The sequence below is a fragment of the Curcuma longa genome, chromosome 7, assembly GCF_044706935.1.
Source record: "Curcuma longa cultivar G26 ecotype Majalengka, Jawa Barat chromosome 7, ITB_CL_G26_1.1, whole genome shotgun sequence".
NCBI lineage: Eukaryota > Viridiplantae > Streptophyta > Magnoliopsida > Zingiberales > Zingiberaceae > Curcuma > Curcuma longa.
The window spans coordinates 281,934-300,853 of record NC_133867.1 but is presented as its reverse complement, the minus strand read 5'-3'; the positions used below and the strand labels follow the sequence as shown (position 1 = coordinate 300,853).

Below are 18,920 nucleotides of genomic sequence, written 5' to 3'. Positions count from 1 at the left end.
TTGGCATTAGATTTATGAGATGAGCTGCTGTGCTAATGGCTTCACACCATAATATTTTGGGAACATTAGCATGATTTAGGAGAGTTCTTGCTGTTTCTAGTAGATGCCTATTTTTCCTTTTAGCTACCCCATTTTGTTGAGGGGTATAGGGACATAAGGTTTGATTTAAAATTCCCCTTTTTTTAAGTATTCTCTTATTTTATTGTGTGTATATTCTCCACCATTATCGGATCTAAGGATTTTAATATTGCCATTGCATTGCCTTGAGATATAATGTTATAGCTTCTAAAAGCCTCAAATACTTGAGATTTATTTGTGAGCATGTTTACTCAAGTGTATCTGGTTTTATGATCAATGAATGTAACAAAGTATTTATAACCTTGTTTACATAAAATTGGAGAAGTACATACATTATAGTGAACCAAATCAAAGGGTTTTTCATATATAGTAAAAGAACAAGGATAGTTTGTGCAACGACCCACCCTCCTTACTACTCTTTAAGGGCGGCGCTACTTAATTACTAATTTTACTTACTATAATGTTAGTTATGTTAAGCATGTCAGTACTTGAAGTTTTCAAGGTGTGAATAAAATTCAAACAAGCAACTAAGTAGTAGCTAAAGCATATAAGTACAAAAGCATGCCATATTATCATGAATTTCTTCTATAAAAGAACTAACATACATGACAATTGTTATAAAAAAAGAATTCCCAGAAGGATTAAATTCCAGCATTACCAAGAGCGTTTCAGCAATATTAGAATAAAGCAAATAATTTATCTACTATATCCTAGTAACAAGAATTAACATGTACAACCTCTAGATTCTTCTAACAATTCAAAGCAGCAGAAAGAATAAATTAACATCCATTTAAATTCTTAGCAAGCTCCTCGAAGCTTCCATTCTCAACATTACACACCCATCATCTCCTTATCGCCTTCCTTCATATAAGCTTTCCTTTTCCTTTATCTGCAGTAGGAGGAAATACAACTATAAGTCAATGCTTAGTAAGCGCTATCTAACTCACAAAACACATAAATGCATATATATATATATATATGAGAATAAAACCGCATGCTCAAAGAATATAGCAATTAACTAAATCTTGTATTTCTCAAAGGAACAAATAGTTCTAACTTGCTAAACTTGGAAATAAAAAAGCTAAACTTGCTGAATTGAACTTCAATGATACTTGCTTCATTAGTCCAAATATGTATAGTTTAATACTTCAAAATCATAATAATCTTCTCTTGGGCCCAGGTTTAGTACCAAAGCGCGCTCCCTAATAGAAACTGAGGTAGCTAGCTACCAGTCCTACGAGGGTAAAGACCTTGGTCTTACCAGGGCCAAGACCTCGAAATTGGTCACCTGGATTTATTTAATGACAACACCAGAAGTCGGGTACTAGCCTCTTAAAATAAAATACTTATTATCTTTTTAATACTTCTAATATATAATGCCTCGGTATTTCTTCAAGCACTTGGCGTGTTGCGGATCCAAATTCTACAGAGACTTTGGTCTTGCTTTGTTTATAGCTACTCATACCCCTCTAACAGGATTTAATAAGACACTCACAACATTCTACTCATGTGAGTTTAAAACAAATTAAGCCTATCCAGCTGAAAATTAAAAGCTACAGATTCATGATTTAGAGCAACCGAACTAGAATTAGCTACAATGCATGCTAAAAATCCAGAAACAAATACGAAGCAATGCATACTCATTGATATTGTTTTCATGCTTCTACTAACTCTTAAAACTTTTAAGCATATGATCTTTGTGTTTACACTACAACATCATGCAAGCATATATATATAAATAGGCTGTAGTTGATCATGCTCAAGAAAATAGCAGAGAAAACAACTACGCACTGTAAGAAAAGATTCGACCATGCCAATTGAAGTAGCAAAGACCCAAGACTGCATATTTAAGCAAGGACTGTTCCAGCACATTATATAGCAAGGAAATATCTAAAACTGCACGTTAAGATAAAAGTTCTAAGACTATGTGCTTGAAGATAAAGGTGGTTCAGTGCTCATTTTAACTCATAGGAATCTGTAATTTGCATGCCTAATGTAGATGACTACTCATGCTTGTTAAGCTCACAAGGAAATCCAACTCACATGCTAAGTTACTTGTTGCTCATGCTAGGTAAGGTAGCAAAGAAAATCAAACCAAAATGCTAACTAACAGAGCTAGTCTTGCTTAGAGAAGAAAAACCTTACAACGTGCTTCCGAAAATTCAGAGAAGGAAAACGAAATTGCGGAACTACTCCTACTGCAGGTGAGTAGCAACTTACCTTGCGTTCTTGGACTTACAGCCGACGGAGACGACCTTTATGGTCTCAGAAAGGTTGCTGCTTCGGCGATCCCTTAATGTCTGGGTGTTCCCCTCGACGAGGAGATCACAAAACTGTGCTGATCCCTCGGAAACAGCCCTCAGCTGGCAGTCGGAGGAGAAACCTAGCGGCGGCTTCGTTTTCGCCCGAACAGAGAAACGCCGACGCGAGGGAGAGAAGAGGAGTTAGGGTTTCGGAAAAATACAATCGATTCTCTAACTTAACCTCTTTTATTCCCGTAATTATTTTTGGTTCCTAAAATCGCTTAATCAATATTTCGTTCCCTATTTTTTATTAAACATCTGCTGGATTCTTGGTTAGTCGAAATGAGTTAAGGCGCCCCTTGGTTAGGGGTCTTGGCTTCGAGCCTCGGCTCGGCCTCTTCTTGTATCTATTTTGTTTCTTTTTGTAAAAATACCAAACGACCTCCAAAAATTGCATAAAAATACTCTAAAAATTTCTAAAAATCTTTAGAATATTTCTATGGCATTTCTAAATATTTTTAAGCACTTTAAGGACACGAAATAAGAAAATTTAGGATGTTATAGTTTGCCTTTGTTTCTTTTTCGAGAATACAAGGTTTGCAAATATTATCTAAACTAGCTGTAGGAAAGTAATAGTTTAGGACATAACTACTAGGGTGACCTTGTCGAGCATGCCAAAGTTGGGAGTTCTCCTGGCTTGCTTTAAAGACCTGATAGCCATGGTCTAAAACATAAAGGTTATTCCTTCTATATCCCTTGCCAATCAAAAGATTTGTCTTGATATCCTGAAATGATACTTTGTTAGAGTAAAAAATAACCTTACAATCATATTCCTTAGTTATTTTACTAATAGACATTAGATTGGAAGTAAAATTTAGAACATAGAGGGCATCTGTTGGCTTTCCTAATAAATCAATTTCTCCTATTTGATTTACTTGTTATGTTTTGACCATTAATTACCTTAACTGTTTTACATTCTTCTAAGTTTTTGAACTTTATTAATTTATTTTATCATTTACCATATGATGATCACATCTTGAATCAATAATCTAATGTTTAGTATCTAGAGTGGAGTTTAAGCATATACCTGTTGTAGAGGTTTGGTGATGCTCCTCCATAGAAGTTTGTGCTTTTAATGTTTGCATGGGTTCCTTCTTTTGAAATGCCTTTGGTCTTAAATGAGGATGAAGAAACCAACACTTGTCCTTTGTATGCCCTTTCTTTTTGCAATTGGGTTACTTCTTCTTTTGGATGAACTTCGTTAATCTTGAACCCATGAACTTCCATTTTTTTGTTTGAAGCTTCTTCAATATTCAAGCTTGACTCAGTTCTTTGGATGATTTGCAATACGTCATGATAGGTAGGGAGATTTTGCATTCATAGAATTTCCTATCTCATAGCTGAGAATGAGTCTCCGGGAGTCATAAGAAGACTAAAAACCTTGTCTTCATTTGTTGCTTTATTATTTCTATCAGATCGGTGGTTGGTGGTCGTAGAACCTTGAGCTCACTCCATAAGTTACCAATTTCTCCAAAGAGTTATCGAAGAGTCTTGTTCTCTTTTCTCATGTCTGCTATTTGTCTTCTTTATTCGAAGACTCTTCCAATGTTGTTGGTTTGCCCATATAGTGCCGAGAGATGATCCCATAAAATTTTAGCATTTGGAGAACAAGCAACCATACTCTTGTGAGCTTCATTTAGAGAAAGAAGAAGATGAACAAATACTTGATTATCTTTCTTCTGCCATTCTTTGAAGGTAGGATTAGATTCGATAGGAGGATCCTGAAGAATATGATATTCAAGGTTATAAGAACTTAGGATCTTCTTAATGAATCCGGACCATTGAATATAGTTGGAAGAACTAAGAAGAAGAGAAGAGAAAAGTTGAGGAGGGAGTGAGCTTTGTTGTGAAAGAGGTAGACTCTGCTGCTCTGATACCATGTTGAAATTTAGCTTTGGTATTAACTTCAAAGTTTATTATAAAATGGAGGAGAACCCATGAAAAGCTTGTTGCAAGAAAGAGGAGAAAACATGAAGCCTTTTTTCATTATTTTGAAAGTAAACATACAAGGTGATTTTATAGTGTGTTACATGAGCCTCTTGAATGTTGTGGCTCCAACGTGTTCATGTTTTGGAGAATTTAATGCATTTAATGCACTTAATCTTTTTGAATATTCTAGCATTTAATGCACTTCATCATGATGAATTGAAGGATCCTCCTTGTTGCTTTATCTTTTTGCATGATAAACTAGATTTGACTTCATCTTTAATTATTTGACTCCTTGAACTTTAACAAAGTATAGGGGCATGAGGTTTGATGAATAATTCCCCTTTCTTTTAAGTATTCTCTTATTTTATTGCTTGTGTATTCTCCACCATTATCGGATCTAAGGATTTTAATATTGTCATTGTATTGCCTTGAGATATAATTGTTATAGCTTTTAAAAGCCTCAAATACTTGAGATTTATTGGTGAGCATGTAAACCCAAGTGTATCTGGTTTTATGATCAATGAATGTAACAAAGTATTTATAACCTTGTTTAGACAAAATTGGAGAAGTCCATACATCAGAGTGAACCAGATCAAAGGGTTTTTCATATATAGTGGTAGAACAAGGATAGTTTGCCTTTGTTTCTTTCCCGAGAATCTAAGGTTTGCAAATATTATCTAAACTAGCTATAGGAAAGTAATATTTTAGGACATAACTACTAGGGTCACCTTGTCGAGCATGCCAAAGTTGGGAGTTCTCCTGGCTTGCTTTAAAGACCTGATAGCCATGGTCCAAAACATAAAGGTTATTTCTTTTATATCCCTTGCCAATCAAAAATTTTTTCTTGATGTCCTGAAATGATACTTTGTTAGAGTCAAAAATAACCTTACAATCATATTCCATAGTTATTTTACTAATAGACATTAGATTGGAAGTAAAATTTGAAACATAGAGAGCTTCCGTTGGCTTTCCTAATAAATCAATTTCTCCTATTTGATTTACTCGTTATGTTTTTCCCATTAATTACCTTAACTGTTTTACATTCTTCTAAGTTTTTGAACTTTATTAATTTATTCTATCATTTACCATATGATAATCACATCCTGAATCAATAATCCAATGTCTAGTATCTAGAGTGGAGTTTAAGCATACACCTGTTGTAGAGGTTTGGTGATGCTCCTCCATAGAAGTTTGTGCTTTTAATGTTTGCATGGGTTCCTTCTTTTGAAATGCCTTTGGTCTTAAATGAGGATGAAGGAACCAACACTTCTCCTTTGTATGCCCTTTCTTCTTGCAATTGGGACAACTTCTTCGTTTGGATGAACTTCGTTAATCTTGAACCCATGAACTTCCATTTTTTTTTGTTTGAAGTTTCTTCAATATTCAATCTTGACTCGGTGCTTTAAATGATTTGCAATACGTCATGATAGGTAGGGAGATTTTGCATTTGCAGAATTTCTTGCTCATAGTTGAGAATGAGTCTCTGAGAGTCATAAGAAGACTAAAAACCTTGTCTTCATTTTGTCGCTTTATTATTTTTGTCGGATCGGTGGTTGGTGGTCATAGAACCTCAAGCTCGCTCCATAATTTACCAAATTCTCCAAAGAGTTGTGGAAGAGTCTTGTTTTAGTTTCTCATGTCTGCTATTTGTCTTCTTAATCTGAAGACTCTTCCGATGTTGTTGGTTTGCCCATATAGTGCCAAGAGATGATCCCATAATGCTTTAGCATTTGGAGAACAAGCAACCATACTCTTGTGATCTTCATCTAGAGAAAGAAGAAGATGAACAAATATTTGATTATCTTTCTTCTGCCATTCTTTGAAGGTAGGATTAGATTCGATAGGAGGATCCTAAAGAATATGATCTTCAAGGTTATAGGAACTTAGGATCCTCTTAATGAATCCAGACCATTGAATATAATTGGAGGAACTAAGAAGAAGAGAAGAGAAGAGTTGAGAAGGGAGCGAGCTTAATTGCGTGATGAAATTTAGTTTTGGTATTAACTTCAAAGCTTGTTACAAAATGGAGGAGAACCTATGAAAAACTTGTTGTAAGAAAGATGAGAAAACATGAAGCATTTTCTTCATTATCTTGAAAGTAACCATACAAGGTTGTTTTATAGTGTTACATGAGAGCATCTTGCATTAAATGCATTTAATGCATTATCTTAAACATTGTGGACATGCATTATCTTGCATACATGCTCTAGTACTTGGCTACCAGGATTCATAAGCTCTAGTACTTAACCTGGAGGTCTAGAGTTCGAATCCTGGGGAAGGCAAAAATCCACTGGCCAGGGGTGGAAAGACCTAGTGAGTAATGACACCGCCGAGGGGTCGTCAGTTGACGACATAAGGGTCGCCAGTTGGGCCGCCCAAGGGACCGCCAAGGGGCCGCCAGTTGGGCCGCCCAAGGGGCCGAGGGGCCGGGTCGTTACATTCCCTCTTCCTCTATACTAAGGTTCGACTTTCTTAAGTATCGAATTGTAGTTCTAATCATCCTTCTTATAAATTTAGACTTTCCTTATATCTTTCTCCAATTCCTTGTGGATCCTTTAGATTTTTCTCTCATGGGTTCATATTAGTTGGTATCAGAGCTTTGGTCTTTCTAAATCGATTTGGTTATCATTTTTTTTTTGAACTTGAATATTTAAATATTTTGTTCATCATTTGATACTTATTGTTAACATTTCTTTCAATCTTTATAAGTCTTATTTGCTTGTTGGTAGAAAGGGAGGCTGAAATTTTGAAAATAAGAAAAAAAAGTAAAAGAAAAGAAGCAACAAAAGGTGGGTGTAGAGACCTTGTAATTTCTATACTTGCATTTTCTTTTACTACCCTTACCTTTCAATTTTACATTTCTTTTAAATTTTGCCTAGATTTAATTTTGACACCACCCTAGATTAAGTTCTGGAAAATTTCCTTTCATCTATCTTTATCTTTCAACTCCGAATTTCTTTAAATTTTACCTAGATTTAATTCTTGTAGTTACCTAGATTAAGTTCTAGTAAATTTTCTTTCAGCACTTATTTCAAGTATCCTTCAATTTAGCATTCTCATAAGTCTTGCCTAGATTAAGTTTTAACAAATTTTTTTAAGCTTTTATTTCAAGTATCTTTATCTTTCAATTCCGCATTCTAATAAATTTTGCATAAATTCAATTCTAACCAATTTTCTTTCAACATTTAATTCAAGTTTTCAATTTTACAATTGCATTCTTCTTAAATTTCTATCTTTTATCCTAATTTCCTTGGAGATTTTCAATAGTCAAGGAATGCTTATAAGGAATTGCCTCAATTCTAAGTTCTTTAAAGAGCTAACATTAGTGAGTTGACCGATTGAGTGACAAAAGCTTACTTTAATAGCAACAAGTGGAGAAGAAGCAAGACCTAGAAAACCCTTAAACAATGTGCCTTGAGACAACACTTGAAATGCATGGAAATCAAATTCAGTCAAATCCTTGACAGATTAGAAAGACAAGATGCTATAATTACTGGACTACAAAATAGTCAAATTGGTAGAGTTCCTACATGAAGTGCAAGGAAATATAACCATGATGACAATAATAATGTTGGCATTTATGTGGACATTGATGATAGAGCTTCTAGTGGCAGAGTCATATTAGAATTGGTAATAGAAGAGGAAGGACAAATGATTATGTTAATAGAAAATTAGGCAATATCATGATAAAGATTCCTTTATTTCAAGACAAAAGTGATCCAAACGTATATTTAAAGTGGAAAAAGAAAGTGAAATTAGTGTTTGATTGTCACAAGTACGCTGAAGAAAAGAAAGTAAAACTTGCTGCTATTGAGTTTATTGATTAATGGGATCAAATTATTCTAAGCAGGAGAAGAAACAGAGAGACCTATTGACACATGGGAGGAGATGAAATCTATAATGTGAAAGAGGTTCATTCCCTCACATTACTATTAAGATTTGTACCAACGATTATAAAGTCTAATACAAGGGTCCAAAACTGTGGAGGAATATCACAAAGAGATGGATGTTGCTATGATTCGAGTCAATGTGGAGGAGGACCAAGAATCAACCATGGCACGATTTTTACAATGCTTGAATCTAGAAATTGCAAATGTAGTGGAGTTGCAACATTATGTGGAGCTTGAAGATAAGATACATATGTCCATCAAAGTTGAAAGGCAACTCAAAAGGAAGGGTAGTCACGCCCCGGGAGGCCGTCTGAAAATTTTCGGCAGCATCTCCCCAGTATCCATGATAATTTCCTGAATACAAATAGAAAGACTTAGCCACATACGACTGTAATAAAGACTACACATCACACCAATGCCCAACAGTTAAGATACAAGGCCCACATGGCCACAACAATACGATCACATGCACAATATCAAATAAAATCGAAGATCCACGTAATGAAAACATCGTAAAGCCAAGACAAACGAATAACCCAAAACCTAGTAACCTTCGGGTGTGAGAGGGAAGCAGCCGGCCAATCTCCAAGCTCCAAGTACCTATCTGCTACCTGGGGAGACAGAAAAACCCCAGGGTCTGGGTGGTGAGTATCAGATATACTCAGTGGGTACTAGATAAAAGTGCAGAACGAAATAAGGTATCAAAGGAATATAAACATAGATATCCAAAGGTATATATAGTCCAACATGATACTACAGGAACAAGGCTAATATAACCATCATGTATGTCATACAAATGCAACAGTTATATACAAGTGCATAATCATATAATAACAAATGTACCAGTTATCAATGCAGTAACCAACACTAAATGCATGCATAGTCAGAGCTATCTAGCTAGTCCTGGTAGCACTCAACCTGTGCAATGTTGTAATGCTCTCACTCAACCTTTGTAGTGAGGTAGCACCCAACCTGTGCAGTGCTATAATGCTCTCACTCAACCTGTGCAGTGAGGTAGCACCCAACTTGTACAGTGCTATAATGCTCTCACTCAACCTGTGCAGTGAGGTAGCACCCAACCTGTACAGTGCTATAGTGCTCTCACTCAACCTGTGCAGTGAGAGTTAACAACAACACCTGCTATTTACATAGTTCAACCGCTAACTACCACAATATCAAGGTATGTGCAATATCAATCATGATAATTTCAAAATAGGTAAACAATACTTAAGGAAACTATATTGATGGTAGTAGGATCATATTAAGGACAAAGGTAAGTATCAAACCATGAATCAAACAACTCTAGTAGAGATATCAACAAGGTAATCATAAAAGAGAATAGATCTGTATTGACCAGATACAGATACGATTACCCACCAGCAGGTATAGGAATATGATCAATAGACTAATCAATAATAGAAAACATACACTGGAAAGGAAATAGATCTGTATTGACCAAATACAGAGACTACCCACCAGCAGGTATAGGAATATGATCAATAGACTAATCAATAATAGAAAACATACACTGGAAAGGAAATAGATCTGTATTAACCAAATACAGAGACTACCCACCTGATTGATGAATCATCGAAATCAGAACCTCTCCGTATAACTCAATCATAAGTATAATTGCATAAATCAAGGTCCTGCAAATTACAACATATAACACCCACTAAGTAAAATTATATATTAACACCCCAATCGAATCTTGCATCTCAATCTGATTGTCTAATTAACACAACTCAACCGGATTAACTCAATCATAAGTTTACACCCTTGCTTGTCACCCTATTATTAATTTACATTAAGTATGGATCGCTTGCACTTGCCTAATAGCTAAATCTTCTATCATAATAAACTCAGCTTTCTTGATATGTTATTGGCCTAAAGGAGTAAGTCATCACTTATTATTCTTCTTGATGCATACCATTTGGTTTGCTGTAGCATGCCTATTTAACTTATTTGTGCATAGATAGTTGCTGATTGGCTTACCTTACCTTTTCTTGGTGTCCACATATCAAGTCTTGTTTCCAAATCAAATTTGCATAGTTGGATTTTGTCTCAACCTAAGTTCTTCTCTAGGGTTCTCACGACACCATTCAGCCGCTTTCAATTCTAATTGGTTTTGATTTTGATTTGGCATAAAACCCTTTCCCATCTTCTTCGATCCTTAACTAAACAATTTCCTGGAGATTAAAAGCCAAGAAAAACAGAGGACAAGACTCACATGGAAGGCGACAACTACACCGACGGTGTAATTGGAGGCAATCTGATGGAAGCGTTGAACAATCCGTGATGGTAAAGATCACTTGAATGAATCCCGATCCAGAAGAACAATTGAGGGTGAGGCGGGCGCCACGGTCGTTGCCGGAGCAGACGAGGTTGTCATCAAAGGCTAACTGGAAGTTGTCGGCGCCGGTGAGGAAGGAACTGCGAGGCTGAGGGCGTCGGTACAGCAGAGGCGGCGGCGCTGAGCAGGGCAATCGGGGCAGAGCAGCGACGAGCTTCTTCTCCGAACGGCAAAGGGCGGCGATGTCGACCTGTGCAGCGGCGAAGAGGAGGAAGGCGACGGAGGAAGGTGGCGCGATGGTGCGGCGGCTTTGATTCCTTCATCTCCGGCGAAGGCAGGCGGCGAGGTATTAGGGTATCGGCTGGTGAGGCACGGCGGCGAGCGAAGAGGAAGACGGGAGGAGGATCGGGCAGGTTTCCAGGAAAAGAATCGCGCGATCCCTTTTTAAAGAGGAATCAACATTAACATATTTGGATTTAACCCAACTAACCGATTAAACCGGCTAAAAATTAGGGTTTACCGTACTAAACCAACTTCCTAAGATTTATTCTGAACCAGTTACTATAGCAAGTCGAGTTTAATCTTGGTTCGCTTGGTTCACCAACCAAACGACTTCCGATTTGACTCAAACTAGTCTTGTTGGATTCGTCTTCGCGAGACGAACCTTTTTACCCATTTTAATTTATTAAAATCTCTTTCGGTACGAACCAGACCAACTTGGTTCAGTTTGGTTCAATCTTGGTTCGTTTGGTTCACTAACCAAACGATCTCCGATTTGGCCTAAACTAATTCCGTTTGATTCGTCTTCACGAGATGAATCTTCCCATCCCATTTATTTAAAATAATCTTAACCTGATTCTAGGTCCACCTAGTTAACCTAAATGATTTGCCTAATTTAGATTTCAACCCACTTAAATTCAAACTACTAGGGCATGGTCTTTACTTGGTTAGTTCTAACCCTAAAATTTCTAGGATATTATAGTTTGATCAAGCATGGGCGAAGTCATAATTCGTCCACTTGGAAATTTAGCAAGACTGAGTTTTTGAAGCATAAAGATGCTAGTTCTCCATTGGTCAAAAGTAAAGAACCTATCCAATTTTCAAGAAATAGAGATATTAAATGTTTTAAGTGCTAATGTCCAAACAAAAGAATTATGATTTTGAAAGAAAATGATGATATTGAAACTGAGAGTGAGTCCGAAGATGATAGTGCCTTACCACCATTATTGGAAAGTGATGTAGAATAGTATCCCATTGAAAGTGAAGCCCTCGTCACTAGTTGTGCTCTAAATATGCAAATGAAGGAAGAAGATGAAGTACTATGAGAGAACATATTTCATACCCGTTGCCACATCAAAGAGAAGGTATGTAGTATGATTATCAATGGGGGAAGTTGCACTATTGCAGCTAGTACTCTCTTGGTTGAGAAATTATGCTTGCCTACCACTAAAAGTCCTAGACCTTATAAACTACAATGGTTGAATGATTGCGGAAAAGTTAAGGTCACTAAGCAAGTATTGGTTTCATTATCCATTGGTAGGTATCATGATGAGGTTCTTTGTGATGTAGTGTCAATGCATGCAAGTCATTTGCTTTTAGGTAGACCATGACAATTCGATAGGAAGGTCATGCATGATGGGTTCTAAAATAAGTATTCTTTTATAATGCATGGTAAACTTGTGTGCCATTAACTCCAAAACAAGTATATGAAGATCAATTGAGGATCAAAAATGAGAGTGAAAAAAGAAATGTGTGTGAGATAAGAAAGAATGGAAAAAAAAGGAGTGTGAAAAATAAAAAGTGTGGATGAGAGGAGTGAAAAAAATAATGAAAAAGAAAAAAAACTTCAAGAGAAAGAGAGTAAAAAAGTGAGCTTTTATGCAAAAGAATGAGAGGTTAAGAGAGTTTTTTATTCTCAACAGTCGATAATTTTACTTTTGTAAAAGAAGGCTTATTTCAACACTAACAATCTTAACTCTTCTTTGCCTAGTGTTTTTAAATCTCTTTTGCAAGAGTTTTGATGATGTATTTCCTGATGAGGTTCCTGATGGATTGCCACCACTTAGGGGAATAGAGCACCAAATTAATTTCATCCCAAGAGCAATAATTCTTAATAGACCGGCCTATATGAGTAATCCAGCGGAGATAAAGGGGCTTCAAAAGCATGAAGAGTTGATGAGGAAAGGATACGTCGGAGAATGTTTGAGCCCTTATATTGTTCCTGTTTTGCTTGTACCTAAGAAGGATGGAACTTAGAGAATGTGTATTGATTGATATTTTAAGAAGATCGGTCACAAGAGTTGAAGTCTAAGCACAAATAGAAGCATCACTAGGGGGTTCCCTGGCTTAGCTAATCTAGTCCCCATGACACCTGGTGAATGGAAAAGTGGGTAGTGGATGTCAAATCTGGTTCCCTGATTTCCTTCCTTTGAATGTGTGAAATTTTGAGTAGAGAAGCAACTAATGGTTGTTGGATCTAGTCCTCTTTTTCTTACGAGAGGAATGGGGTATGTGTGGCATTTGAGGTGAAGATGCCCTCCTAACAACTATATAAACACCAGAGAGGATAGGTTACAAGTATGGTTTTCTTTGTACAGGCAAAGGTGACTCTTTTCCAAAAAGCTCTTCTAATTCTTTATTCTTCTTCTCTTTCTAGTTTTCTGATTGTAGTTCACTACAAACCTTAGATATCTTCATATCAGTGACTGACTTGAGTGTCACAGTAATTGCATTAGTAAAGCCGCCCCACCCTTAATCTGTGTTATCTCTCATGTTATCGGGTCTTGACTACTTGGGGAGATGATCTAGCGCTTTATAGAGAGGAGGAGCCCAAGCAAGGAAAAAAAGGACACCATTAGCTATGTACAATGGAATTGGTCTTTGATTGACCTTGAAATCAGTCTAGAGCCCTTGGAGAGATACTTGTAATCTATGCAATTTGGGTTTCTAATATTTTATAATGATTAAATAAAGCATCCAACTTACTTGATATTTGTTCGAGCACTTCTCATGTGTCCTCAGTTTGCTTAATTAAGTTTTCCCACATGGTGTTGGATTGAAGTCCTGGAGGTGGTTCATAGTTGTCTTCCTCAACTTGATCCTTATAGTTCTTGTAAGAAAATTTTGAAGGGTTCATCGAATCAAAGTTATAGGTGTAAGGATATGGATCATTCTATGGCCATTGGTTGCAGTTAGGGATGACATCCACTTGTTCAAATGTGAAGGTGTAAATATTATTGGACAACTGATAGCCATATGATATTTTGCACCACAAATCTCACAATAATTATTAGTAAAATTCCCAACATTAAGTTTATCAAACTATTGAGTTAGTAGAGCATCCATCTTAGCATGAAAGGAAAAGGACAGAAAAGAAAAAGAAAATAAAGAGAAAATCTTTTTTTATTAAAAAGAACAAAAGGAAAAATAATAGCAAAAAAATAAAAAACTTTATTAACCAAATTACAAATAAGACTCAATATCAATAAAGGCATAGTCCTCGACAACGATGCTAAAATTTGATATGCTTGTACCACAAGTCCATGGTGTTATCAAGTAATAAAAATATCATCCACTAAGATTGTTGTTGAGTACCAAAATATTCGTAAAGGAGGTTATATAGACAATCTAGAAAAGTCATGTTGTGGGAAGAGAAACAAGAGTGAACAAATGAAAATCGGGAGAAAGCTAATTCAGAAGGCAATTTCTAGTATTTCAATTTCACTATGATCATTATTGACGAATGCATCTCTTTTATTTCAACGTATGATTATGTTGAAGGGATTAGTCCAAAGGTGATCGAATGCGTCTATCAGAAGAAGAAAAGAAAGAAAACACTAATGTGTCTAGCCCAATTGTAATTCATAAAGTGAATTAAGATAGACCCTTTAGGTTCGATAGCAAATTATGAAAGATTTGGGAGAGTTTAACTACTTTTGTGGTAGTCATTCTAGGGGATACTTTCTTAATGAGTCTCTTATCACTATAGTTATCCTAACTTTGTTGAGTCATTGCTTGCACCATATGAGGGTATCATTGTTAATATCTTATCTTGCACTTTCTATAACACTCATTGTCCTCCCATGCGTACCATATTTTCATCAAATGCCATGTCTACTTAAGATAATGAACATTTGGACATTGGCATTGTTCTCTAGACTTTGCACTACATTACACACTACTCCACACCCTAGCATGGTGGTAAAATGCATAAGTCATTTTGTTATCTCATTTATGAGTCCGTAGTGTCCATAAGCATTGATATGTCTATGGACATGTCAAACCTCTATCTAATCCTTATGATCAAATAGGGATGAATTTATTTGCCTTAGCAGGTATGGTCAAAGGGATGGAGGTTTAGAGTGCAAACTAGGGCATCATGTGGCTGTTGCAAAGTGTTAGTGTAATCAATCTCTGATCAAGGTTTACTACGGTCAAGTTGGATTTTGATGTTTAATTAATATATTTGATGGTTGAGAGCGAGATGTCAAGGAAAAGGAGAGATTATTGATATAATCAACCTTGATTAATATTGATCAAGGTTGTTTTGGATGCAAATGATTGAGTGAAAAGTCAAATAGGCTAATGTTAACTGGATACTTGACAGTAGAGAAGTCCAAGTTGATCATGATTAACCGGATAGTTTGATGTGAACATAAGGAGAAAGATGTCTCATAAACCCACAACAAGTTGAAGAAACAATGAAGGAAAGTCTAAATTGATAAAAACCTCAATCCAATGCTTAAGAAAGCACAAACTTTGATATAGAAGTTAGAAGACACCACAACTTTGGGATTGAGGTTGATAAGTCCTTGAACACGAGAATAACTTAATAAATTTTGGTTCAATGAAGAACCAACAAGTGAGAACCTCACCATGGTTTATATTAAAACAAGCCAAAAGATACATGTGTAGCTGCCGCCCCTCCTTTTTATAACTATAGGGTAACCTAGAAACCGTAAAAGGCCAAAAGGAAACCCATTTAGAAGAGACCTATGTAGACTACATAGCTAGAATAGACTTAATCACCATTACAACCCAAATAAAGGTAGAAATTGAGCCTACAAAATAGAAATGAACTTAAGAGACTAATTAAGCTCATCTAAGGATTGAATTAGTCTTTCTAAGCCTCATATGACTTGCTCTTGGTCAAATTTGCTTCGATTGTATCTTTGGCCTTAACATCTTCAATTAACACATTAAATGCTTCCTTCATCTTTTTAGCCTTATCACTTGTAATTGGGCCTCCATTAATGCATAATGGATCATTAACAACATTTAGAGTAGGATGCTCTTTTTCTTCCATGGTGACATCGGACGGGATAATAATTATCCTATGGGCAATATTTAATCCGTTGGTTCGACTATAAACATTGGAAACAATCTAAACTTGTTGATTCAGAAGAATAACAAGAGATAGAGAAATAAATGACACTACCGAAGAATATTATTAAACCAAAACCTCCTTAAACATCAACTAACAAGATGCTTATATAGACCCAAAACCCTAACTTATAAGGAAAGAAAAGAAATCCTAATAGAAAGGAAAAATTTTTAATGAAAACGAAATTCTTAAAATCCTAAATAGACTTAAAAATCTTTGGATCCTCTTGCATCAGTCGCCCTAGGTTGAAAGAACTCGTCCTCGAGTTTAGAATAGTGTCAAGTTGCAGTCCAGGAGGAAGATCATCTGACATTAACTCGATAAAATCTACTAGTAGTTGTTAGACTTTATGAATCCTTAATGATTCGTCGATGAGTATGATATCATGGATGTTGCTCTTATTCATCTTTGAGTCTTTGAAATACTTTTCCATTGGCTCCATACACTTCCTATAATAAATCCATATTAAGTTCCTCAAACTTGGCTCTTATAATGGTGGAGTAGAAATTGATGCCATCGTTCAAGGAATCAATTTCAATAATAGTTGTGCAGTGGAGGAGAATGTTCTCTTGGCCTTCTCACATGATGCCCTCAACCTCCTAAGAGCCCTAGGGTTACCATTGAGATCCTTCTTAGTTTTTATCTTGAACTCTAGGACAAAATAGTTGACCATGTGGTTATCAAAATCCTCACCCCCAAGATAAGCATCATCAAGAGTAGCTTTGATCTCAAAGATACCCTACTCAATGGTAAGAAGAGAGACATCAAAATCACCATGATAAAAAATGAGAACATTCTTCACTGCTTGCCTTCTTATCAAGTCCATAGGCAATAGCACCAGCAGTAGGTTCATTGATGATCCTCATCACATTCAAATCGGAAATGACAACGACATCCTTTGTGGCCTAGTGTTGGCAACCATTGAAGTAAGTAGGGATAGTGACAATAACATTCTTCACAACTGATCTAAGGTAGGCTTCAGTAATTTCTTTCATCTTGATTAACACCACATAAGAGATTTCTTCGGCTGCAAATTATTTCTCATCAACTCTTATAATTGTCCCATCTTCCTTCTCATGGTGGATATTGTTAAGTTCTTTTTTACTTTCTTCTTAATTATTAGCTTCTTTGGCAGATGTTTTGGATTACTCTTGTGTCTCAATAATTATGCTCTCACATTGTTGATTTTGGTCACTATAAACAAATAATTCTAAATTACCTTGTTTGTTAGTTTTTGTAACTAGAATATTGTTAATATTTGATTCCTCATTTTCAAAGTACATATCTTTGTCAACTTCATCATTGTCATATAGCGGTTCGCTAATCACCTTGGTCTCGTCTGCATGCTGAATAAATTGGGAAGGCAGATCAATGCAAGCCGAGATGATGGAGATTGGGGATAGATGAACCAGGCTGCTAATTGTTGTCGGGCAAAGTGGGCTTCTAGTCTTTGATCAATGCTTCGTCTAAGTCTATGTCCTCTTTATCAGCATCGTATGCAGTATGTTAATGTATGTAATGGAAGGTTCCAATGATGAAATAATACATGTGAGAAACAGTGCATGCATGGGTGTTAATATGTACAAGTGTATGTATGGAATGACTCACTTTCCCAACTACTACTAATCTCCAATGCATGGGTGAGGTTACTAAGTATGTATGCATACAAAAGTAGTTCAAACAAAATGCAAACGCTCCCGTGGACGCTAACCCTGTCGAAGCTCTCTGTCGGTGTAGACGCCAAGTGTCCGGTATACGTGCGTCTGAACCCTCCGAAATATCGCTCCTCATCCAGTCGTCTCCACTCATGCACCCAAGCATTCCTAGCACCCCAAAGATGGTGTACTAGGGCTGCCATACCACGTGTCATGTTAAAGATGCAATGGAGGCCCTCCTATACAACCGTCTGAATGTACGCAACATCCTCCCGCATAGTCTATCGGTAAAGTCACACTGGAAGAAGAGGTGCTCCAACGTCTCCTCCTCCTGGCTACAAAAGATGCATTGACGGTCTGGTAAATAATCCTATCGAGCCCTCATCGATAATCGCCCTCATGCTAGGAGCCGCAGGGTGAAGGCGTGACTCGGCTGAATGGGAAACCGCCAGATTGTCCGCACCCACGGCTGAAGGGGACGAGCACCTCGGAAGTGATCATATGCCCGTGCAACGCCCCGAAGACTGCTGAAACCAATCTGCCATCAACTGCTCAATTGCCATTGGACTACCTGCTATCACAAGAATGTTATCCCAAATCTGAAGTAACTACTTAATGATCGGAAAGTAAGATTGATTGTACTCGATGTTGTTGAAGTCTGCATCCCCATTGGTTATCTCTGCCGTAATAGGAAGAAGGGGGAATGTAGAGAGGCTGTGGAGTCGGCGTTCTCTTGAAGTTGTAGGTGGCAAGGCAGTTGATCTTAAATCTCCTGAAACCAAACTTATGCTTTGACATCTCCCCTCGATTGAAAATTAATAAATTTTCAAAAGGGAAATAAAGGAACCTACGACCTTTATAACCTTGTTCCGCTAGACACTGGGATACCTTTGTGACTTATCTTTGTAGATCTTGAAGTATTTCGACTCAAGTTCTAGGATCGTGGTGCTAGGCTTCCTCTGCAATAACCTACCTGTCACGACGGCGATCACGACCATGATGACGATCCATCTGATATGAGAGCTTTGATACTAACTGACACCAAGTGGGATAGCCATTATCCTATGGGCAATATTGAATCTGTTGGTTAGACTGCAAACACTAGAAACAATCTTCTAAAACCTATTGATTCAAAATAATAACAAGAGATAAGAAATAAATGGCACTGTCAAAGAATATTATTAAACTAAAAACCTCCTTAAATATCAACTAATAAGATGCTTACATAGACTCAAAACCCTAAGTTGTAAAGAAAGGAAAGAAATCCTGATAGAAAGAAAAAATTTTAATGGACTCAAAATTTTAAAAATCTTAAACAGACTTAAAATCCTCAAATATATAAAATAAAAATTTTCAAAACTACTCTAAATACCAAAAATCCTAAAAATT

General features: G+C 36.5%; 1 pseudogene; it reads right to left on the bottom strand.

The window, feature by feature from the left end:
• Positions 1-10,598: 10,598 nt before the first annotated feature.
• LOC141831714 (heat shock cognate 70 kDa protein-like) lies at positions 10,599-18,529 on the bottom strand (annotated as a pseudogene).
• Positions 18,530-18,920: the final 391 nt, after the last annotated feature.